General features: G+C 47.2%; 2 long non-coding RNA genes across 2 annotated transcripts in view; one reads left to right on the top strand and one right to left on the bottom strand.

Moving 5' to 3' along the window:
- The window catches only part of LOC103693208 (uncharacterized), a 75,733-nt gene that overhangs the window by 50,087 nt on the left and 1,794 nt on the right, over positions 1 to 23,852 (top strand). Inside the window, exons 3-4 of the long non-coding RNA XR_015637586.1 lie at positions 5,890 to 6,038; positions 6,928 to 7,121. This is a non-coding gene — a long non-coding RNA (uncharacterized LOC103693208). The remainder of the gene's footprint in view (positions 1 to 5,889; positions 6,039 to 6,927; positions 7,122 to 23,852) is intronic.
- On the bottom strand, positions 6,899 to 9,646 carry LOC148001469 (uncharacterized). Its single transcript, XR_015637587.1, has 2 exons — positions 9,348 to 9,646; positions 6,899 to 7,624 (listed from the first exon to the last, which is right to left on the bottom strand). It is a non-coding gene; the product is annotated as an uncharacterized LOC148001469 (long non-coding RNA).

Raw genomic sequence — 23,852 nt, 5'->3', positions numbered from 1 at the left:
CTGAACTGGGTGATAATTGTTAGTGCCCGGCTTCTTAACTGGCAGGAGTGGTGTGTTCCAGGCCGAACAGCACTAAGCAACACCCCAAGCTGGAGGAGCCGGGAGATGTGTGGCTTAATTCCTTCCTGTGTCTCCCCCGACATCGGGTACTGGCACACCAAGACAAGATCAGCCTGGGTCTTAAGCTCCAGATACACAGCCTGCAGATATGCATACGCATGACCTAGCCCAGCCATTTCAGCCCAAGCAAAAGGAAACTTTTCCAACCACCAAGATTTGAGTGTTGGTCTCAAATAATTTGTGTTTGTCCTCTAGCCTAATAGTGAGGACCTGGACAGGTTCTCCAGCAGGCCCCCTCAATTGAGGACCCTTGGGAAGGAAGTGGATCTAAGCCCTCATCTTGGAGAAAAAAAATCTTTCCTGGGCAAGGGATAGGGGTACTCAGGGATAATCATGAACAAGTGGGATGCCAGGTCCACAATACTTCAGTTAGTCCATGAATATTGTTTAGTCCAAGTGGCCCCGTGGACCCACACATTTTTTTATTTACTTATTTTTTGCTGGAGACTGGCCCATCAGTTAGACCCCAGTATCCACCAAGGATCAGGTGGGTTTCCCCTCTACTTTCAAGGTTACCCTGGCCTCAAGGGAGTCCAAACCCCATCCTCCCTAGTCTCTGTCTTCCTCCAGGGCTAACACTTTCAACATTTTGGGGTGTTTTTCCCATGGCCTGGGATTTCCCTGCCCTGGCTTCTATTTGGTGGGGGCACTTTCAGCCCCAGTGGCCCCTCTCCTCACAATATGCACACTGCTCCTTTTCAAGGTTTTCTGTCTCTCTTTGGTTGGGGTCTCTCTTCTCTGCTTTCCCTAACTACGTAGCCAGGATTCTCTGTAAATTCCTTTCCTGTCACTTTTCTTTTTTCATCTCCCTTTCATCTTCTTCCTTTCTCTTTCTCTGCCCCTTCTCCTCCTCTGTCTCCCTGTTATGGTAGACTTTCTCAGCAACCTGCACTAAATCCCTCAACAACTTATCCTGTAGTCCCTCTGGCCTCTGAAGCTTTTTCCTGATATCTCTACTGACCTGGTGTATAAAAGCCATAGTCACATAGCTTTGTGCTCCTCGCTACTGGGGTCAATAGTGTGTATATTGGCAGAATGCCGCCATGAGCTGCTCTAGAAAGGCTGAGAGCAACTTGCCTGGTCTCTGCTTAACCTCATGTACCTTGGTCCAATTGGTGGGTCATCTTGTGACCCCCTTAAGACCTACCAATGGAGTCTGGTGGTAGACCTTCAGGTAATCCTTATCTCCTGCTGTATTAAAGTCCCAGCCAGGTCTAGTCAGGGGAAATCTGCTGTCAATGACAGCCTGGTCAATCCATGGTGCCCCCGTGTCTGAGGGGACATTCTTTCTGGCTTCCTGCATTATCCTTTCCCGCTCTTCAGTCCTGAAGATCACTCTCATGAGTTGGATAAATCCCAGGTGAGCTGTTGAGTAAATAAAACAGTCTCAAACAGATCAATCAGTCCTTTGGGATTATCTGAAAAGGGGAGTGTTGGGCCTTCCAGGTATACAAGTTGGCCAAATAGAAAGGCCTATATTGCATGACATGATTGCCATCCTCATCCATGGGTCTATAGGCTCGAAGGGGGAGGGCCACTGTTATATCAGGTGAAGTGGCTCTTTGTTCCAGGTTCCCAAGGTCAGTCCTGGTTCTGAGGGTCCCCCCCTTCCCTACACCCTTGTTGGAGCCAGAGAAAGGGGGAGGTTAGGGATGATGGATAGAGGGTCCATCAGTATCAGACCTACTGTAGAAGGGTCCTGGAGGATGTTGTTCTTTACGGACTCATTGGTCTCTACAGGGTTTTTCTTCATTTCTAGGACCTGAGAGGGTCTCAGAGACAAAAAGTCTTTTATCTAAGGGGGAGGGGAAGGGGGTCCTCCAGTAGTTCCTTCCAGGTAATTATATAGGGCACTTGGTCAAGGGATCCTGGCCTAAAGACTCTTTCCTCTACTGCTTTGATCACCTGCAAATCAAAGGTCCCTATGGATGGCCACCTTACTCCGAAAGTGGGCTGTTAGGAAGAGCAGAGAGTAACTAACATGCCCTTCTTTACTACTAGTGACAAGTTTTCTCCTCTTTCCCTAACTTCCTTCCAATGGTTAACTAGGATGCTTAATGGAATAGATTCAGTATGTGCCATGCTCAGAAATAATGTCAGTTCAAGTCCAAGTCCAAGAACACAGAGAGAGACAATCAACACACAGAAAGTTTGCCCCTGCCATGGGCACAGAAACCAGATAATCAGGTGACTCAACCAGCTCCTGCGGGTAACAAATTTAATAGTTTCCAAAAGGAGTGTCCATGAAGTCACATCTACTTGCTGCAATTGACTGCACCAGATCAGAGGCTCTCAAACCTTACAGATACTTGATAGCAAGCCAAAAGCAAGACAGACAACAGGGATACAGATAACTACGGTACCTGGCATCAAGCTTGAGCTATTCCTCTGACCACCGTTTCTTGCAACTTCATAGGGGGTCTGGCTTCCTGGCCAATGCATCAAATGTAAGACTTGGAGTGAGTCTTAACTACTAGAAGACCCCTCCAAGTGAGGCACAAGAATGGAGTTTGATTCAAACACAAGAGGTTTATTTTTCCTCGTGTTGGGGTTAACCTTCAATTAGTCCCTCAAAGCAAGTGACTAGAATGTGACCCCTAAATGGCTATAACAGGGAGTTTTAATACTTTTTAGGGGCACAGGTTACATCAGCAAGATTACAGTTTAAACTTATTGGCTAAGCTTTAAATCTATTGGCTAGTAAGCATCAGTCAATACATTCTGAGAATTTTCTACTCAAGAATGTCCCTACTAGGAGTTGGGGATTTAGCTCAGTGGTAGAGCGCTTGCCTAGGAAGCGCAAGGCCCTGGGTTCGGTCCCCAGCTCCGAAAAAAAGAACCAAAAAAAAAAAAAAAAGAATGTCCCTATGGGTAGAGAATGGAACTTAGCCTAGCCTTGCCCAGAGGCAGGTGGGTATAAGGCTGGCAAAAGGGTCCTTCATAGTCACTTGCCTTTAGGGACTAATTGAAGGTTGATCCTCACATGCGGGAAAAGAAACCTCTTGCTTTTGCAAGGATCTGCATCTCCCTGTCTCACTCGGGAAAGCATCTCAAAGTAAGTACCACTGACCAAGGGTCGGAGGTCTTACAACACACACACACACACACACACACACACACACACACACACACACACACACATTTGGTGGGTGGATGGAGCAAACTCCAACAGCCTTACACATATTCATATATACACATATTTCATAGGCAGAAAGAAACTCCAACAACTTTTATTTTTGTCCTTGGGTTTTCAAAGTTCTCTACATAAGAAGAGAGATCACCTCATAGTCATAAAGAGCAATAATAAAAACAGGTAGAAATGTCACAGCAAGATAATTGACCACATGGTTTTCTAAATAATTTTTGCATTCCATAAGTTCATAATAAGTTCAAAGCAATAGTTCATGTCATAGATCAATAAGGTTTGAGGAATTATAACAGAATTGTTTACTTCCTAAGATTTACACCTAACTAAACAGTCTTTATCTATCTTTTAGCTCCATAAGTTCATTATGAGTTTAAAGCATTAGTTTTTATGTCATGGGTTAGCAAGGTTTTTGTCAAGAGGCAGACCATCTGTCGTGTGTCTTATTGTTTTGAAGTCTTGTATAGATAAACTAGTCAATCATTTATTTTCTGTTCTTATACCCATAATAAACTTCCCACTTCTAGTTTATGACCTCAGTTACTGATATTTGTGGCTTCATTTCTAACCTAGAAGGAATGTTTCAATTGATCCTAAACTTGTTCTGAGTCTATTTCTTTTCCTAGTGTAATTTGCACGATTGTGACACATGAAGGTTCACAGAAATCTTTTTGCAGCTTTCTTATTCTGAAGGGGGGCTTAAAATTACTGAATCAATTCAGAAATTCTATAAAATCATTATCAGGTATGGGAAAACCATGCTAATTAAGGTCAAAGTCCACCGTTGTCTGGGTAGCATCCTGGGTTCAACGCAAAATAGAAGACTCCTTTTACAAGCAGGTCTTCTCCTTCTCTGGCCTTACGACCCAGAGGACTCTACCTATAGAATGTCATGTTGCCTTAGATTACATGTTCAACTTCCTTTCTCCAGGTAAGAGCCTGCTCAGTTAGCACCTGAGATTCCTGGAATACTTCCTTCCCTATGTTAATAAGGGAACTCAGTGCCCTAAGCCTTCAGCCAATGACCTCTGCTGATCCTGGATACTCCTAACCTCCCCCATCCCTAAAATCCTTGAGTCACCCCAAGTAAAGTTAATTTGTCTCCCCGCAGCTTGACCCCATGTCATCATTACTGTACATACCCACAGGGCTCCTGAACCCTACACCTGTCATTTCTGCTCCATTTGCCCTTGTAAACTGATGATTGACTTATGATCCCTGGGAGCAAGGAGGGTCACATCTAGGAATTATCAAATCATCAATTTGCCTAAACCACATTATCACATGAAAATACATCTTCATATTGATGCTGAGGAAATCTGCCCAACACAGTTAATCCAATAGGTGGTGAGGGTCTTTCCATGATGTCAGATGTATGAAGAATACAGCAGTGGCAAGCATGGAAAGGCATATCAGAAGCAAAGCAACCTGGAGACAAAGTCTCTGGGGTCCATGCCTCATCAGGGGACACCCCTCGTAGCCATGCAAAAACCGTGGGCTACCTCCAGTAAGCTCACTTGCTTGGCACAGCTTTTCCTTCTTGGCTTCTGACATCTGACTCTCCCTAGCTGGTTGCCTCTCCCTAGCTGGTTAGAAAGCTTTATTTTCTCCTTTGACTGGTGCAAGGCTACAAATTTTTTTCTTACACTTCTTTTACAGCCAGCACCACCCTAGGTTCAATAGGAGTATCCATATTATTTCCTGCTCTGTAGCTAGTGATGAACATGAGTTCTTAGTACATGTGGAAGTGGAAGAAAGATGCACAGGTGTGTGCTGAGTGCCAGGCCCAAGAACACCACATGGTGCCATGAGCCATGTCTGAAGAAATTTAAAGCAGAGGAAGGCGTGTGCATGCATGTGCATGTACATGTTATCTTGGCAGCCAGGAGCACAGGGGTAGCCTGGTGGAGTGGTGCAGTCTTGCAACGGTAGCACTCAGGAGGCTAAAGCAGGAGTTTGAAAATTCAAGGTCAGCTTGAGCTATATGGTCTTGAAGGAATTAGGGGCTTTCACAAGCCTTACACTCACCTGCCTCAGGTCAAAACTAGACCAAGTTCCAACTTCCTGCCTTGGGGTAAGGTTAGGTCAGGTACCATTCTCCACCCACAGGAACATTCTTGAGTAGAAAATTCTCCGAATGTACTGATTGATGCTTGCTAGCCAATAGATTTAAAGGTTAATAAGCTTAGCCAATAAGTTTGAACTGTAACTGTCGGACCCTCCTGGGCTTCCTCAGTGTTTGCCCCCTGCTGAGCCTTGCTGATGCATGTGAAATCTTTTGTTTTTTTTTAAAAAGAACATCTTGCCCTTTGCTGTTTGGCTGATGGGTGGTAACACCATTGAGTCAGTGCCTGTTTTTTTTTTTTTTTCTTGGTTCTTTTTTTTGGAGCTGGGGACCGAACCCAGAGCCTTGCGCTTCCTAGGCAAGCGCTCTACCACTGAGCTAAAGCCCCAACCCTCAGTTCCTGTTTTTGTCCAGAGAACGTAAACTTGTTTTTCTATTGTGCTTCCAGGGCTTTTTCTACCCAGTGGACTTGGTGTATATATTCTGTGAACCTCAGTAACGCTTTGGGATTCTCATAGCACGAATGACCTGAGTCTCTGTCTTCTGTTAAATACCCCAGGCTTACACCCGGTTCTTGGTACTGTGGCAGCATGGGCGCCACCAAGTGGAGGTCCCACTGAGATTGGAAAAGTGAGGAGCCCCTGATGGGATCATTCCAGGAAGCTGGCTAGTGAAGTGAAAGGAACATATTGGGTGAGCAAACTGAAGGTAAGTTTAGTTCACATTAAGTAAAAGGAGTGAGCCATGGGAACCTCGAGTTCCACATTACAGCTATCAGATCAATTGGTAGCTCTGCTCAAACAGTAGGGGACAGAGGTAGAGGAAAAAGTAGCTAAAGAATTTATTAAAACTTTAGAAAAGACTAGTCCCTGATTTGTTCAGTCAGGAGGACTTAGTATTCCTGATTGGGAACACGTTAAGACAGATTTGCAAAAAACACTATAGAGAGATGGCCCTGAGAACATTCCTGTCACCATGTTCTCTTTGTGGAGATTGGTCAAGGATGCTCTCTTGAGTACTAATGTTAAAATAAAAGAACAAATGTCAGAGATAGAAAGCTTTAAAGAAGAGGGAACTCCTCCTCCTCCTGCCCACGAACCCTATCCTTCCTTGGAGTGGTGTTATGGAGACAAGGCTCCAAGGAGACGGGTAATTTTTCCTGAGCCTCCTGCTAGACAGGGAGCAGTGTATCCTGTTGTTGAGGTCCCGGACCCCAACAATGCAGGTCAATTCATTAGACAACATGTTACTCTGAGTTTTAAGGAGTTGCTCTGCTTATGATCCCCTTGCTCCCTTTACTTACAATTATGTAGGGCAATGCTGTCTGGGGAGATTGACTCATATGGAGAGGAGAATGTTGGGAGCAGTATGCCCAGACAGACAGCTCAGTGATGCTGTGGGATGGGGGAGGGCACCTTAAGATCCCATCAGGGACTCCTCACTTTTCTGATCTCAGTGCTCTGCCCTATATCCCCAACTTGCCCCAGCCTATGGAGAGGTTCAGTGGAGACCTGAGGAGGGGTCGAAAGAATGGGGGTCAGGAGGCACAAAGAAGAACAAGTCGATTGTCTGATCAAGCTCTCAAACTTTATTTCAGAGTAGTAGCTTAAAAAGACAAGCAAGTGGGAAGGCCACACAGGGCCCAAGACCAATTCCGAAGTGTGATCTGTGAAATCCGACCCAGGGAGAGATTAACACCAACCTCTATGCAATCAGGTTTACTTCTCAGGGGACTCAGAGCCGGACAATAGGGTCCTCCCCTTGCAGTGCTTCATCTCACTCCCCTTACAGGTAGGTACCCACGCCAATACAGGTGAGTACAAATCTGGGTTGTATGCAGCTCCTAAAGGAGGCAGATCATCATAGGGCTTGGTCAGGCTTCTGTCAGACAAATCAAGCTTATGGTAATGAACCAGTAGGGGTTTGGATGCAGGGGGTCCATTTGTTGTTTGATAAAGCCAGTGAGCTGGTTAAAGGCCCAAGACCCAACAGCCAGGAGCAGGACGAAACCGACCAAAAATGAGAGGGAAGAGGGTGGTGAGCCAGGGAGAGGAGGAAAACCAGTTCCTAAAACAGCCCTCTTCTCGCTCTCTGTTTCTTTCTTAGTTCTAAGCCGTCTCTAAATTTAGCCATACTATCTCTGACTACCCCAGTATAGTCGGTGTAGAAGCAACATTCTTCTTCAAGGGCTGCACATAGCTCTCCTTGCTGGAGGGAGAGCAAATCGAGTCCTCTTCGGTTCTGGAGGACCACTTCAGACAAGTCTTGACAGGGAACGATCCATTTTTCTTAACCTGTGAAGAGAAAGGGAAAGAGGGGTCTCAGGGAGGCTCTCTTCCCTGGATTTCATCACTTTCTAATATTTCTGGGGCCAAGCTATCTTTTTGGGAGGTAAGCAAACCTGATAGCCCCAGGGGTTTGTCTCCAGTTCCGGGGTTGGGGGCTGGCCCCTGTGGGTGTTTCCCTGCCTTGGAGGTAGGTTTTTAACCCTGGGCACCCGTTTTAGAGCAGTGCTCAGAAGCCCAATGCCTGCCTCTTTTGCATCGAGGACACAGGGAGGAAGGAGGCTTATGTTCAGCCTTAGGGGCCCTGCATTCTCTGGAGAATTGCAATTGAAGCAAGTCTTTGGGCGACTATTCCGGGTAAAGTCTTTTTTTTTCCCCCCGGGGCTGGGGACCGAACCCAGGACCTTACGCTTCCTAGGTAAGCGCTCTACCACTGAGCCAAATCCCCAACCCCCCCCCTCCCCCCGGGTAAAGTCTTTAAGGGCAGTTCCGATGGCTAAGCCAATATGAGCCAAACCGAAGCCTGCACAGGGTTTGTCATAGCCCGAAATGTCCTTGCCACTACGGTGGGGCTGTATGGTGGCCTGACAGGTGGGGTTTGCATTTTAAAGGGGCCACTGGGCCACAGAGTGTCACCGCCATTTTTAATTCTTTTATGTGTTTAAACCCGAGGCGGCCATACAGTTGATGTCTAACCTCTTCCTTTTCCCCGTCTGAATCTCTTGAAACCTCATTCTATTATCCGAGGCTTCATCAGCCAAGGGGTGAGGGGTGTTCCCTCCCTGTTCGGAAGCATCGTCTTCTCCGCTGTTCCTTTGGGGGTTGGGGTTCAGGCTATTTTGATACGTGTGACCAGGAACGCTTGAAGGGTTTTAGGGGACTTTTTCTTTGTTTCAGTTTTAGCATTTTTTCTTTGTCTCAATTTTAAGAGGGGTAGGCTCAGGAAGTGACCGGGTTAGCCCGCAATTCCCTCAGTAGGTTAAGGTGTTCCCTTTTCTTTAAGAGTAAGTCTTTGGGTTGGGGATTTAGCTCAGTGGTAGAGCGCTTGCCTAGCAAACGCAAGACCCTGGGTTCGGTCCCCAGCTCCGAAAAATAGAAAATAGAAAAAAGAAAAAAAGAGTAAATCTTTAAGGGAGGCTACCTCCCAGCACAGTTTTGTTTTAGCATTTTCAGTGGCGTTGGCAATATCTGAGTCAAAATAAAAAACGGGAGCGCAAAATGGGGGATTAATGATGTAGACGGGTACACTAGGGCGGGCAGTGTGCAAGGGTGGGGCAGCCTTTTCTTCTAGGGATATGAATCCTTTGGGGGCGGGGCCTCGTCAGGCTCACTGTGGACTGGAACTTTCAATTCAGTCAAGAAGGGGTAAATTTTAAGAGTTGGGACCTTCGCAGATGCCTGCTGGGACTCAGAGGATGGACTGGGGAGTTCTGGGTCTGGCATAACAATAGAAATGGAATCACGGATTGAAGGGGCTGGAGAATGGCGCTGTAGGACCTTTTCTCCCTCTTGAATATTTGGCCATGTCTTGTAAACCCTAAGTATTTCATTAATCAATTTCCAGTAGGAAAAGGTTTGAACAGAAACGTTCTCTGGGCCAAATGTCTTATAAAAATCTTTCAGACAGTCTCCCACTCTGGCCCACCTTTTTTTCATCAATGGTTCCCTCTTGGGGAAACCAAGGACAAACATCAATGAATATAAAGAATTTAGCAAGGTCCATTTTCCTTACCTCAGTTCCTCACGCCTTGAGGAACTCCTTAAGACCCTGCGAGAATAAGTCATGTTTACTCGATGCCTGTCCCATGATTGTATTGTTTAATCTTATCCTAGGCGGATCGGACACTTGGTGGGCGGCTGTGGCAATCGAAATGCAGAACTTCTCTCGCATCCTCGAGGAAGCGCTGATCCTAGGATAGGGAGACGTTCGTGGCTAAGCAATGTTCAGTTGGATCCCTGTACCCAGGCCCCACATCTGGGTGCCAATTGCCCTGGCCTGCTGGGCGGGTGGAGGGGGTGTTCAGTGGAGGCCTGGGAGGAGACAAAAGAATGAGGGATAGGAGGCACAAAGAAAGAGAGCAAGTCGATTATCTGATAAACTCTCAAACTTTATTTCAGGGCAGCGGCTTTAAAGGACAAGCAGGCAGGAAGGCCACGCAGGGCCCAAGCCCAATTCATCACAGTCACCAACCTCCCTATAGCCATAAACCATTGATAAGAACGGACAACTGGTTAGGTTTCCCGGAGCTGAAGGCTGTAAAAGTGATAGGAACAGATAACTGGCTAGTTTTCCTCCGAAACAAAGGCAGTAAAAGTGAGCCCGAAGCATTCCTGAGAAAAATTCCTGAGACAGTGTGCTTGGCTCTTGGCATCTCCTCCCTTTTTAACTCGGTTCCAAAATTTAGAATTTAGGATACACACACACACACACACACACACACACACACACACACACACGCACGCACGCACGCACTTTAAAGAGTTCACTAAAATGTTTAGCATTCCTTAAAGAAGGAAATTAAACAGAGCTGGTATGTAGAGGAATATGGAAGGCAGGGAATGCGTTGAGTGAAGAGTCAGGAAGATCCAGCCACACCCACATGTGGTGGTTTGAATATGCTTGGTCCATGGGAAGTGGCGCGGTTAGGAGGTGTGGCCTTGTTGGAGTGGGTGTGGCCTTGCTGGAGTGGGTGTGGCCTCGTTGGAGTGGGTGTGGCTTTTTTGGAGGATGCGTGTCACTGTGGGGGTGGACTTTGAATCTCTGCCCAGTGCGGAGAGTCAGTCTTCTCTTAGCAGCCTTCAGATGAAGATGTAGAACTCTTGGATCCTCCTGCATCATACCTTCCTGGACACTGCCATGCTTCCAGTCTTGATGGTAATGGACTGAACCTCTGGACCTGTAAGCCAGCCCCAATTAAATATTGTCCTTATAAGAGTTACCTTGTCATGGTGTCTCTTCACAGCCATGGGACCCCTAACTAAGACACTACATGTGAACATGTCTGAGGAACTGTGCTGATTTACACAGGTGATATTTTAATTTTTCGTCCTTCAATAGCCAGCTCCAAAATGGCCTGGGGTGGTCCTGGCACTTAGATCTTTGGTGCTGTCCTCTTCTGTACTGGAGCAGAGTTAGTCCTTACAGCCAGTAGTATACATTTCAGTCCTAGCATACGTTTCATCTGGAGGCCACAATCCCAGGCTTCAAGACAAGGCAATTCTCTCCTGACCCCCTGTGTTTCATCATTTGATCTAGGACTGGGGACTTTTTATGAACATCCCTATCAAAGGGCCCACCTGTGAAGTGAGCCAACAGCCACATCTGTGAGCTCAGAAGTGGACTGTCAAGCCTTTGGATGTTAGCAACCCTTCTCACACTTGGGGGTCCTGAGTTGGAAGTCTGCCACTGAGGTGCTCTCAGTAACTGTGAGAGGACAGAAGTTTGGGGGATAATTTGTTGTACAAATAATAAATATTAGGTAAACTTTTTTTAGTTTCAGATTTCATGTTGGCCTTCTAAATCCATAGGTCATGGATTAGAGGTTCAACTACCTAAGAATCAGATGTGTTTACAAACCAAAATGACGCCTGTATTGAATGTGTACAGATTTTTCTTTTGTTTTGTTCAACAACAGGGAGATAATATATACAACTACTTACATAGAACACACCATTAAGAGTCCTCAGTGCAGTTAGTGACGCAGAGATAATCTAAGATATGGAAGCATGTGTGCAAATCGTAAATGCCGACCAAAGCGCAGTGTTGTATAAGGGGCTTGCACAATCCAGGATTTGGGCCCAGAGGGGTCCTGCAATCTATCCCCCTGTGAGACTGAATAATGACTGAATATTGCCTTACCTCTGAAGAAAAGTGCTTTAAACGATCAATCAAGTAAGCCCGTCATTGCAGTAAGAAAACGGACATGGGCGTAGCTATCTTGTTACATCATTCTGGATGCTCCTGGTTAGAACTGTAATCTGTGGGGCTGAGCAAGGACTTCTTGATTTTTCCTCTTTGGTAAAGTATTCTCCAATAAGAACGGCGGGAATCTGAGGGTGCTACAAGATAATACAATGATCATGGCGCCTAGTGCACAGCAAATGCTATCAAATATGTTTGCAGGTTTGCTAGTTGGGGATCCCATACTGTTTAAAAGTGTCTCCCACAAGTCTGAAGTCAACGCCACTAGCGAGAAAGGCTGTTTCCTCCCTTCGCCACAGGGTGGCACTGTAGCACTGACTTCCTTTCCACTTGGGCCTGCTTCCAGCTGGCAAAGAAGCAGGAAACTGGTCCCCTTCCAGACTTCCAAGGCTTGCGCGTCGGGTTACCAAGAGCGACCCGGCAGCTAGACACCCTCCAAGCATTCATCCGGCAGATAATGAGGAAACAGGCCCCTGCTTTGTACCCATTACTTTGTAATGCCAAAGTAAAGGCCGCACAAAGAGCTCACTGACGACTGTCAGAGTCTGGAAACAGGAGGTTCCTGTTGGAGGCTGGAGTTCAGGGTGGGAGGTGGGATGTTAGTGCTCCAAATCGGTTCTCGGTGCTGCGGCTCCGCATCCTAGGCTCTCAGGCTGCGGCCCTTAGCGGGTTGGGGGTGCGCGAGCCAGGTAGCCTGGGGTGGCAAAGAGGGTTGGTTGGTTGGGTTTTGCCATACTTAGCTATATTCCCCAGTCTCAGAACTCAGTTCCTAAATCGTCTCAAACTTCAGAATACATCACAGTCACCTGGGGACTAAACAGTGGTTTGGCCTTTCGGTTCAGCTGCCTCGAGGGTGGCCTGAGAATTCGCTGTCAAACAAGTTTCCAAGGATGTTGAAGGGCTGGTTCTCTCCTGCCAAGTTCCCGGGACCTGAAGAGAAGCTCTCAAGCAGTGACCCCTCTCTTCTGGGAGCTCCTGAGCCGCCCTTAGGCCACACCAGGGTACTTGTTAGAAGTTTTCACTGGCAGGACCAATGACACACCTTCTCAGAGGAAGACCCAGAGGGCAACTCCCAAGCTCTACTCGCCCCACTGTGGCCCCAGGTCTTCGGAGACAGTCTTTCTATCCGATACCCCCAGTCCAAAACAGCATCACTTCTCCCAGATACAAGTGGGTGCAGCGGGGGTCTGCATGGTCTCAAAAGGTGAAAATCTTACACTCAGCCCAGACACTCAGATGGACAGAAGGCAGTCGGAGGCATGGGGTAGGTCCCTCCCCAGAGTGCTTCCCTTGCTGTCCTCACACTCACCATAGCCTTTCGGGTCATGAGTTCCAAGCTTTGCCCTTTATCCCCAAATGGCTTGAGGCCAGGCTTGATAGCTCAGACCTAGATTCCCAACTACTATAAAGGCTGAAGCAGGAAGACTGTAAGTTCAAACCGGACTGAACTAGCATGAGTTCAAAGCCAGACTGTGCAGCTTAGTGAGAGACATTGAAGTATTTTAAACAGTAGAAAGATAGGACCACCGGTGTTACATGCTCAGCTGGTAGTATGCTTGCCTACCTCATGCAAAGCCTGGGTTGGATACTCCACGGTGAATGGGCTGGGGAGTGGGGGCGCATGCCTGTAACCCCAGCAGTTGGGAGATGGCAACAGAAGGACCCAGAAGTTAAAAACCACCCTCAGTTACTCAGTGGTTTCCTGGTCAGCCCAGGACACACAGGACTCTGATCTATTAACAGCAAAAAGCAAACAGTGCTTTCTTCGTGAGTTTCTCTGTGAGGTGCCAAGGTTATTCTTTTCTAAGAGTAGTAATGGAGAAGACCAGGTTCAGGTACAGAAGGATGATAACATTATTTTTTTCAGTGTGGTAGTTTGAATGAGAATGCCCTCCCTCTCCTCACGGGCTCATAGATTTGGATGCTTGGTCCTCACTTGATGGAATTGTTTGGGAAGGATTCAGAGGTGTGGCCTTGGAGGAGGAGGTGTGTCCCTGGGGGTGTGCTTTGAGGATTCCAAAGACTCTTGCTATTTTTTGTTAACTCTCTATGCCTCCTGGTTGTGGATCAAGATATAAGCTCCCAGCTACTGCTTTAGCGCCATGCCTGCTTGTCTGATGTCATGCTCCTTGCCACGATGGTCAGGGACTCTAACCTTCTGAAACCACAAGCTAACCGTCAAGCACTTTACTTTATACGTTGCCTTGGACATGGCGTCTCTTCATAGTAACAGAAAGGAGCGGGGCTGGGGATTTGGCTCAGTGGCAGAGCGCTTGCCTAGGAAGCGCAAGGTCCTGGGTTCGGTCCCCAGCTCCAAAAAAAAAAAAAAAAAAAAGAACCAAAAAAAAAAAAGAAAGAAAGAAAGAAAGGAGCAATTGCAGATCCGTAGGAATACTATAGTCTTGTCTCTGGGAAAATGAAATACAAGTAAGCAAGACAAGACAGCTGGCTGGACGTGTCTTCCTCCTGATTTGGTGGTGGGCACACAGTCTATTTACACATTTGTCAGAACTTGCAGAGCCAGACGCCAAAGAGACCGAACTTTACTCTGTGCAAATAAAGACGCGTAAAATCAGTTCACACTGTTACAGAAACATTAAATAGTGTATGGGGGAGTGGTAAAGGTGTGAAGGTTTTTACAAGGGTGCAGCTCTGGCTTTGAGCTACCTTGGAGCTCCCTGCCGGAGTGTGGAGTGCTCCTTCAGGCTATTTCCTAACACAACACATGAATGAATACATGTATTCTATTTCCCCAGAAATGAGGTTATATTATGGATCTGTGGCTGCCCCTTTTCTACAATCTTCAAGAGCATGGAGAAGAACAGTTTCATTAGCAGTGTACGATGCCAAGGAATTTAAAACCAGCCCTCTATTTTCAAAGACACACAACCATCCTGCTATCCCTGAGACCAGGGTCTCAGAAGCTATTCGACTGGCTCTCATTCAGGTGGCAACCGTGAAGGGGAAAGCTTCTTCACCAGGTACCTGTCTCCATGTCTTATTAGGTTCTCCCTAGGAAGCATGGTCATTCTTCTAGAGGGAGTGAGGGGCAAACTCCCCCACCAGACTTGAGGGTCTCAGACGATCTCAATGGATCGTTGGGAAGCCCAAGAAGCCTTTGTGGGAAGGCTTCATGGGGACTGTAGCCAGGACACAGAGACAATGGCAGTTTTCCAAGGTGAGAAAGGAAATTTGATCAATAAAACAATTACCATATTTTATAGTTTGCAGCACTGGTAGTGAACTAAAGGTCTCACACATGCTAGGCAAGTACTCTGCCAGCTAAACTGTCCCCATATCCGTTTTCTCATTTCTACTTTGAGATAGGGTCTCACTGAATTGCTCAGGGAGGCCTTAAACCTTTAAAATGCTCCTGCCTCAGCTTCTCAAGTAGTTGGGAATTCCAAGTCAGTGTCGCGTGCCTCAATAGCAAAATGTTTTAAGTCTGTACTTTGGGACCCTAGGATGTGCTTACGTGACCGTGACACTGTAACTCAATGCTCCATAGAGTGGGCGGTGTGTCGATGTGGAAAGTGACTGGGCTTCTAGGGGGTGTGTGTGTGTTGGAATCTGGCTTTTGACTTTACCAGGTGGGTGACCTTGGGTAGGTCACATGACCTTCCCCTCTTGGGTCGCAGAGATCAGTAACTGCGTATGCACACGTGTGACATTTTACCAGCAGAGGAGGAAGCTACCCTGGGTAGCTGTGCTTTTCTATTAGTTCCTCTCTGGGCTGTTGACCTCTGTCTGAGAGATAAGACCTCTTCAGGCCATTGAGCTCAGTCGGAGAGATAAGATCCTATTCTTGGGGCTCCGCTGAGGGGCTACCAACAGCTGGCCCATCCCCCAGGGGCAGCTGGAGCCCCGGCTTGCACTATTTCCATGTCAGAGCCAACAAACAGCTGAAGCTGTTGTGAGATCTTGGCTAGTCAGGCCTGTATTGATTTTGTTCTCGAAGCCTTTCAAGTGGCCGCTACCTCTGTGATCTGGCTGCAGTGCCCAGTTACAAAGCCAGTGCTGTCCCTCAACTGCTCTCTTGGGGTTTTTGTGTTTCCGGAAAGGAACCCAGAGCATCCAAACTTCAGCCAGTGGGGTGTTCGCCGGGGCCCAGAGCCCAGAACCTTCTTGTGCGTATTTCCCAGCAGGCACTGACTGAGCAGCATCAAAAAGCCTCAGCAGCGCCTCTCTTTCGGCATCAGAGAGCAAATATTGGTCCTGCCTGCTACGTGCACGGAAGCCACACAAAGCACTCCCTAGACCTTTACCACCTGCCAGGTCATGGGTAATTCAAGGGAAGGCAACCTTAGTGAGATCCCAGCGCGCTCCTGCCAATATTTAAACCAGGTCAATTTTTCCGGGCCAGGACATCCTTTGACTCCCTGTGCAGCTGTAATATTGGCTGGATGGTGGGCAGCTCAGCCTCAGCGAGGGCGCGGGCACCAGGGAGGGCTGGGACTTCACTCAGACTTAGATCACAAACACTTTCCGGTTCCTTCTGTGTCTGCACGGGGGTTGTAGCTCAGAGGATAGACATCGGACTGTCAAGCTGGGCACAGCAGGGGACATCTGTGATCCTAGTTCTTGGAAAGCGGAAGCAGAAGGATAAGGAATCAGGGCTGTTTTTTGAATGTACAGCCGGCCTACGTGGGCAGGGGCCATTGACCGGAAAGGAGGGAATCCCATGCTAGAAGGAGAGAGACTCCTGAAAGCTCTCCTCTGACTTCTGGTTTGGTGTTGTGGCACATTCAAGCATACACACACACACACACACACACACACACACACACACACACCACAATAATTATAAAGGAGATAAAATTCAATTAAAATTTTGCAATGGAGAAAAAAAATCAAGAGCAAGTGGATTTTTGTTTGCTTTGACTTATTTGATTGGACTTAATTTTAAACCTTTTTCTCTTTTTTAAAAAAAAATGACTCTTTTTGAGAGAGGGAGGGCCTTACTATGTAACTCTGGCTAGCCTCAAACTCAAGGTGAGTCTTCTGCTTCAGTCTGTGACTACAGGCAAAACCTGTATACATACAATACAATACATACATACATACACACATACATGCATGTATGTGTGACACACAAACACATGTGTGTATGCATACATATTTGCACATGTTTTAGCAAGCAGGTGTGTGCAGATGCACATGTATGTGTGAAGGTTTGTGTGGAAGCCAGATCGTGTCTTCCTCCTCTGCTGTCCTCTCTCTGTATACTGAGGCAGAGCCGATCACTCATTCAACTAGGATTGCCTCTGAAATGCCCCTTCTCCACCTTCAGAGTGTTGCATGGCAAGTGGGTTGCCATATCTACCTGGCATTTATGTAGGTGCCAGGAATCTGTCAAGCTTGTGTGGCAAGAGCTCTATCCACTGAGCTATCTCCCTTACCCTAAACCACTTAAAAAAAAAACAAAAGACAAAACAAACAAAAACAACAACAACAACAACAATAAACAGCTACAGGCTGACAAGATGGCTCAGTGGTCAAGATACTCGCTACCAAGCATAATGACCTGAGTTCAACACCCAGAACCTGCATGGTAGAAGGACATAACCACCGCCTACAAGCTGTCTTCTGAATTCTGCACCAGTGCCGCGACACATGCAGCACCCACCTCCAGTAAATAAAGGAACACAAAACCTTAAATAACAACAGCTACTTTTCTTGACTCGCCACCTTCAGGGACGTCCCTTACTTTGTGCCCTGTGCTAAAGGGCTCAGCCATGCGCCAGTGCGCAATAGTCTTGATGGCCGACAGCTTTGTCAAGGCCATTCTTCCTTCTCGGTCTTGGCCCAGGGATGTTGCAGTGCCGCATTACTCATCGCCATAGCTGGTAATCCGTGGAAACGTCCTGAGAGGTGACAGACATGATTGGGAAAATAAGGTAAAGTACTTTAAAGGATTTGTCACCATGAGGAGCTGCACGTTGAAACCGTGCTGATCAGAACAGACAAAACCCAGACGACACACAGCGTCGGTGGGGACCTGCAGTTGCATGGACTCTCAAGCTTCCTGGGAATGCAAAACGTTGGCAGACAGCTTGGCAGTCTCTTAGAAAGCCAAATGTTCTGCAGTCATACCGGCCACCTTGCTCCCTAGGAAAACCATAAGGTCCACACACACACCCGCCACACACTGACGTTCCCACCTCTTTATCCCTACCTTAGTGATCCAGCAAGACCAACGAAGCAAGAAAGAACACAAGAGGGTGTGTGAATGTCTGTTCCTCTGTGGAAAGGCTGCCTGACTCCACATTCCAGAAACAGGCAGCACTTGGAGAGGCAGGAAGATGGATTGGCAGGAGTCAGAGGGAGGAGGGGTGGGTAGGCAGAGCATGGAGGCTCTGAGCTCATGGAAATGTTCCTCAGGGTGTACAGTGGTGGGTGTGTATTATCTTACTATCTACAAGTCCACACAACATGCAACGGCAATGCTCTGCAGATCGTGGCTCTGGGTCAGTATCAGAGGGGCCCACTGGTCATAGCCAGTGTGCTTGCCGCCTGGGGACCCTGGATGCTCATGTGGAACAGCATCCTGGGAACACAGTACTTTCCACTCTGTCTTTGCTTTGAACCTGACACTGCTCTAAAACTTTGTTCGACTGTGTGTCCTGTGGTGGTTTGGGAGAATTCATGGCCTGCCTCTGCCACATTGCAAGTTTGAGATCAGCCTTTGCTGTGTGAGCCTCAAAAAGAGAAGCAAGCAGAAAACAAAACCAGTGTGGTGGTTCACAGCAATGAGCCCAGAAGTTAGAAGACAAAGGCAAGACAATTGCCAAAGTTGGAGGAGGGCGTCCTGGGCTACATAGTGAGTTTCTGACCAGTCAGAGCTAAAGAGAGATACCCTGTCTTAAAAAAAATAAAAACAAAGCCAAACAATCCACCCAAATAAATAACTAAATATAAAGTTGCAGTATGGGCTGGAGAGATGACTCAGCGGTTAAGGGCACTGGCTGATCTTCCAGAGGTCCTGAGTTCAAATCCCAGCAACCACCTGGTGGCTCACAACCATGTGTCATGGGATCCAATGCCCTCTTCCGGTGTGTCTGAAGACAATGGCAGTGTACTCACATACATAAAATAAATAAATAAACCTTTAAAAAAAATAAAGTCTTGGTATTCACCAATATGGTTTTGGTCCTGTTTATTTCAGGGACTGGGTTAAACCTAGTGCCTCATGTGTCTTAGGCAAGCATTCTTCCTCTAAGTGCAACCTTCTTTTATTTTCTTTTTCCTTTTGACACAGTCTGTCTTTGAACTTGCTCTGTGGCCCAGGTAGGTCATGCATTTAGAGAAATACATAGCACAATGTCCCTTTCATTTTTGTGAGACTCTTGCTTACTTCTTGCACCATTGGGTCACAAATATTCTATAATTGTGACATGCTTTATTGACTGTTTTCTTTCTGGACACTCAGGTGACTTCCTGTGTATGCCGCTATGACAATCAATCCTGCTTGTATTGATTATGCCAGGCATTCATTACACGTCAGGCTCTGCGGGATGCACATTAGCAAATGGTTAACCTGGCTAACAAAGATGTGCTTACACCCTGTGTGGGAGATACGGAAGCCCGGGCCAGAGAGGTGCCAGGCAAGCCTCGATCACACAGTCTGCAAAGCAGGAGTGCGCAGCTAAGTAGCAACAAACAAGGACATTTCCTGGTTGTCCCACGATGAGTGCCCCAGCCATTCTTTCCAGCTCTTCAATCTTTACCCCCTGCCCCCAGTTGAGACAATTCACTGTAGCACAGCCCACAAGGAAAGTCCTTATTCCTGCTTCTACCTCATGAGAGGAAGCAAGCTGTGACTTCATGGTTGTTTGTTTGTTTGTTTGTTTTATTTCTGATGTGTCTCCACATTTTCTTAGGGTTATTAGTGTTTTGTATTTTCTTTGCGGCTTATCGAATGTGCGTTGTGTGTTTTCCACTAATGTCAAGTTTGTTTTATAAAGCTGAGTGATGCTTTCTGAATCAAGTGAAGTAAACTTCCTCCCATTATATTCATTGCAATTGCTGTCAGCTCGCAAAGCTTCAATTACGGACAGGACTTCCTGTACATCTCTTCGTGCACTACAAGATCTAGTGATCACCTCTACACACACACACACACACACACACACACACACACACACACAATGCTTGCTTTATTATGCCTTTCCCCTGGCCCAGATCTCCACCCCAGCCCCTTTGGATCCATACATTCTCTAAGAACAATGCCTGCCCCTGCCCCCAGCCCTACCTCTTCCACAGACTTATTTTGCTACTCCTACTCTGTGGTGATGGATCCCCTTGGTGATGGATACTCTGTGGTGACGGATACTCTGTGGTGATGGATACCCTGTGGTGATGGATACCCTGTGGGATGGATACCCTGTGGTGATGGATACTCTGTGATGATGGTGAACTGAGGTTCCATATAAGTCAGGCAGTGTGAGCTGGGAGCTGCCTCTTCATTCAGAGGGTTTTTAAAAAAATTGTAGAGGGGGGCTGGCGAAATGACTCAGAGGTTAAGAGCACTGGCTGCTTTTCCAGAGGTCCTGAGTTCAAGTCCCAGCAACCACATGGTGGCTCACAACCATCTGTAATGGGATCTGATGCCCTCCTCTGGTGTGTCTGAAGACAGAGACAGTGTACTCCTAAGTAAAACAAATAAATCTTAAAAAAAAAATTGTAGAGCAAACAGTGCTTCCAATGCTTCAAGACTTGGCTAGCACGAAGCCAATGAAGAGAAGAGAGGGCTTGTCCAGGGGATCAAACCCTCATAGAGTGGGAATGGAAAAAGAAAATGTGTGTGGCATGGTGACACGCATTCATAATCCCAGCATATAGGGTCAGAAGTTCAAGGTCATGCCTAGTTAGCTCTTTAGGAGGCTAGTGTGTGTTACATGAGACTCCTATCTAAAAAAAAAAAAAAAAAAAAAAAAAGGAAAGAAAAGTCCTTAGCAGTCTGCAATGAGCGCCATTGAGAGCATGCTCAGTCGCCGTTGTGGAGGACAAAATGAGTAGCTGCCTTAGGTGCAGAGCCACACACAGCCACTGGGGGCAGTATGCTCTGCCGTCCAGTCACGCCCCCACCCTCTTCTCAGAGGTGGCAAAGTTGATTCTATGGAAGTTTGAAGTCGGATGCAGGTGCATTCCTTTGGCCACCTACTGCTGTGAGGCTGAGAGACTGTGCTCAGAATTGGCGCTTATGGCGCTCCGCTTTGCCTCCCACTCATGATGGCTAAGTCATCCCAAGCCCAGAACGGGATTTAGAGGCCAAAATGTCAACAACTATCCCACAGAGCAGATAGCCAGCCAATCTCTGAGCCTGGAAGGAAGGTGTTTCCGTGGCGGCTGGTGAAGAGACAGCCAGGACAGCAGGATCTCCTGGGTGGAGCTTTACCCTAGTTACCCTCAACTAGTGATACTGTTGGCAATGTCTAAGGACATTAGGGGATGTCACAACATGGGGAGGGGACCAACTGACACCTAGTGGGTAGAGGCCAAGGATGTTGCAAATGTCCCTCAAGTCAGAGGGCAGCCCGTGACAGATGACAACTGAAGTCAGTTGTATCCAGTGTAGAACCCTTTATACAGAGCTCCCAACTGTGCCTGCTTCCATAGGACAACAAGCCAGCCAGACCCTGGTCTGGAATGAGGACAAGGCTCCACTTCAGAGCAGGGACGGCAGAAGCAGCTGCTTTGGGAACAGAGTGAGGAAAGATCCTACCCTGAGAAGTGGAACTCCAGGGCATAAAGGCCACAGGGGTTTCGCTCCCCTACAACTGCCATTCAGCAGGCTGGCACAGGCCTATCTTCAGGGGAGCAGGATGCCCGGGTCAAGGGTTAACTGGGACCAGAGGGTCCTGTTCTGTAAAGGTAGTTCTGCAGAGGACCTAGGTAGGCCTATCTCCATTCTGACCTTAAAACCAAACACAATTCATCCTGGCCTCCCTCTCCAGATAGACGGTGGACTTTTAAAACACACAGTTTCGGGGGAGGGGGGAATGAGTGGGGGACAAATAGGAAAAGGGGTCTCCAGGGAGGCCTGGGTTTATATAGTTGGGTAACAAGACAAATGCTGATTTTTTTTCAGAACACAGAGACAAGATGAAAGCTTATCGTGCCCCTCTTCACGGGTGAGACAATGTTTTTAATAAGCTCAGTTTGGGGGCTGGAGAGATGGCTCAGCGGTTAAGAGCACTGACTGCTCTTCCAGAGGTCCTGAGTTCAATTCCCAGCAACCACATGGTGGCTCATAAACCATCTGTAATGGGATCCAATGCCCTCTTCTGGTGTGTCTAAATATAGTGACAGTGTACCCACATACATAAAATAAATAAATCTTTAAAAAAAAAATAAGCTCAGTTTGCCCAAGCCTCTCTGATTTCTCATAGGCTACCAGACAACGCTAACTTTCACACCATATCTTACGTCGACAAAATGCTTTTTCAAAACATTTTCGGGGAGCTCAGCAAACCGTAGCATCTCAGTCACCCTGTGTAGAAGGCGGTAGGGCTGTCATTTGAAAGGCAGGGGAACTGAGGCACAGGAAAGCCAGGCAGCTCAGGCTTCCTTTCCTTAGCACACATCGATTTCCAGGACTTCTGCAAATCCACAGACACTGTGACCAGGCTCTGTTCCTTTCCTCCTGTTTTACTTTGCAGTGTGTGAGTCCCACCCCTCCTGAAAGCTTTCTCACACTCAGATTTGGCAGTGTCTCCACTGGGGGAAAAAAACAACCTCTTAGCGTCCGTCTACTTATTATTTCTCTCACACGGCAAGAGACTTGTAGAGGCTACCGCTGTTTGCGAAATGCCAGGTTACACAAGGGAATTGGCCCCAGACTCAAACCCCTGAGCCATGGCCTCAATGGGCAGGGGGTTCCTGGGAACTGGCTTTACAGGAATCCTTTAAAAATAGGTCGGTGTTGGGGCTGGGGATTTAGCACAGTGGTAGAGCGCTTACCTAGGAAGCGCAAGGCCCTGGGTTCGGTCCCCAGCTCCGAAAAAAAGAACCAAAAAAAAAAAAAAAAATAGGTCGGTGCCAATGCTATTGTAAATGTTTGCTTAGGTTTTTCTTTCTTTGATATATTTCTTCTAATCCTAAGATTATTGTGGAACTGGTGTATAATTATTGCTAGCACAGTACTCAGCACTGTAGAAGACTCATGCATTTTAGCCCTGGGAACTAGTTTCAGGTGGTGGAGATGGGAGGATTGCAAGTCAGAGGCTAGCCTGGGCTACATAGCAAGACCTTGCCTATGGTTTATTATAGACACCTCTGTAAAAGGAAAAGCCACAGTAAACGTTTTTCCAGGAGTGGTTGTGCTTTTCTCTACACCCCTGGTGGCACCAGCATGGGGCCCTTAGTTATTTCACTGCTCTGGAGTTCCCTCTCCCTCTCCCTCTCCCTCTCCCTCTCCCTCTCCCTCTCCCTCTCCCTCTCCCTCTCCCTCTCCCTCTCCCTCTCCCTCTCCCTCTCTCCCTCTCCCCCCCACCTCTGTGTGTGTGTGTGTGTGTGTGTGTGTGTGTGTGTGTGTGTGTGAGAGAGAGAGAGAGAGAGAGAGAGAGAGAGAAAGAGAGAGAGACTGTGTGTGTGAGAGTATGTGTTTTTTTTTCCCAAGACAGGGCTTATAGTCCATATAACCTTGGCTGTTCTGGAACTTGCTCTGTAGGCCAGGCTATCCTCAAACTCACACTATACCTGTCTTTGTCTCCCAAGTGCTGGGAACAAAGGAGTGAACCACCATTGCCTGGATGCTTTGGAGTTTTTAAGTAATATAATTGTGGCAAGAACCTTACATCCCAGAAAGCTATGTTCCCGTTTTCATAACCCACATTTCTGAGAGGTCACACTTTACTTGTAAGAATCAGTTTTGTGAACTTTTAATAGTAACAGAACTAAGGAGGCCATACGTGGAGGCATTTTCAAAATGTGTTGGTCAGGTAGGTAGATTAGGGGAACATGGGAATTCTCTGCCCCAGGCCTCAGATGCCAGCTGGCTGACAGCATCTCTAGCTTTTTTTGTTGACTGGAAATTAGTGCTCTGTGAAGTGGAAACTTTTGGTTTCTTTGGAAAGTCAGTTGTGTCAACTGGTACTTTGCTGGACACACGGGTGAAAGGATATCTTGCTAAAGCAGACACATGAAAAGACGCATGTTTTGAAGGAATACAAACATAACCCAACAGACTGTGGGCGGCATTGGATGGCGTTGGGATGCTGTACTGTTGTTTGTTTGTTGTGACTCCATAGAGAGAAAAATGCACCAAAAAAACTTCTGGTGGCTTCTTGCCACTTCCTTAGACTTGGGCCGATT

This window comes from Rattus norvegicus, chromosome 14 (assembly GCF_021556685.1).
Source record: "Rattus norvegicus strain SHRSP/BbbUtx chromosome 14, alternate assembly SHRSP_T2T, whole genome shotgun sequence".
NCBI lineage: Eukaryota > Metazoa > Chordata > Mammalia > Rodentia > Muridae > Rattus > Rattus norvegicus.
This window is presented reverse-complemented; position numbering and strand designations above follow the sequence as displayed.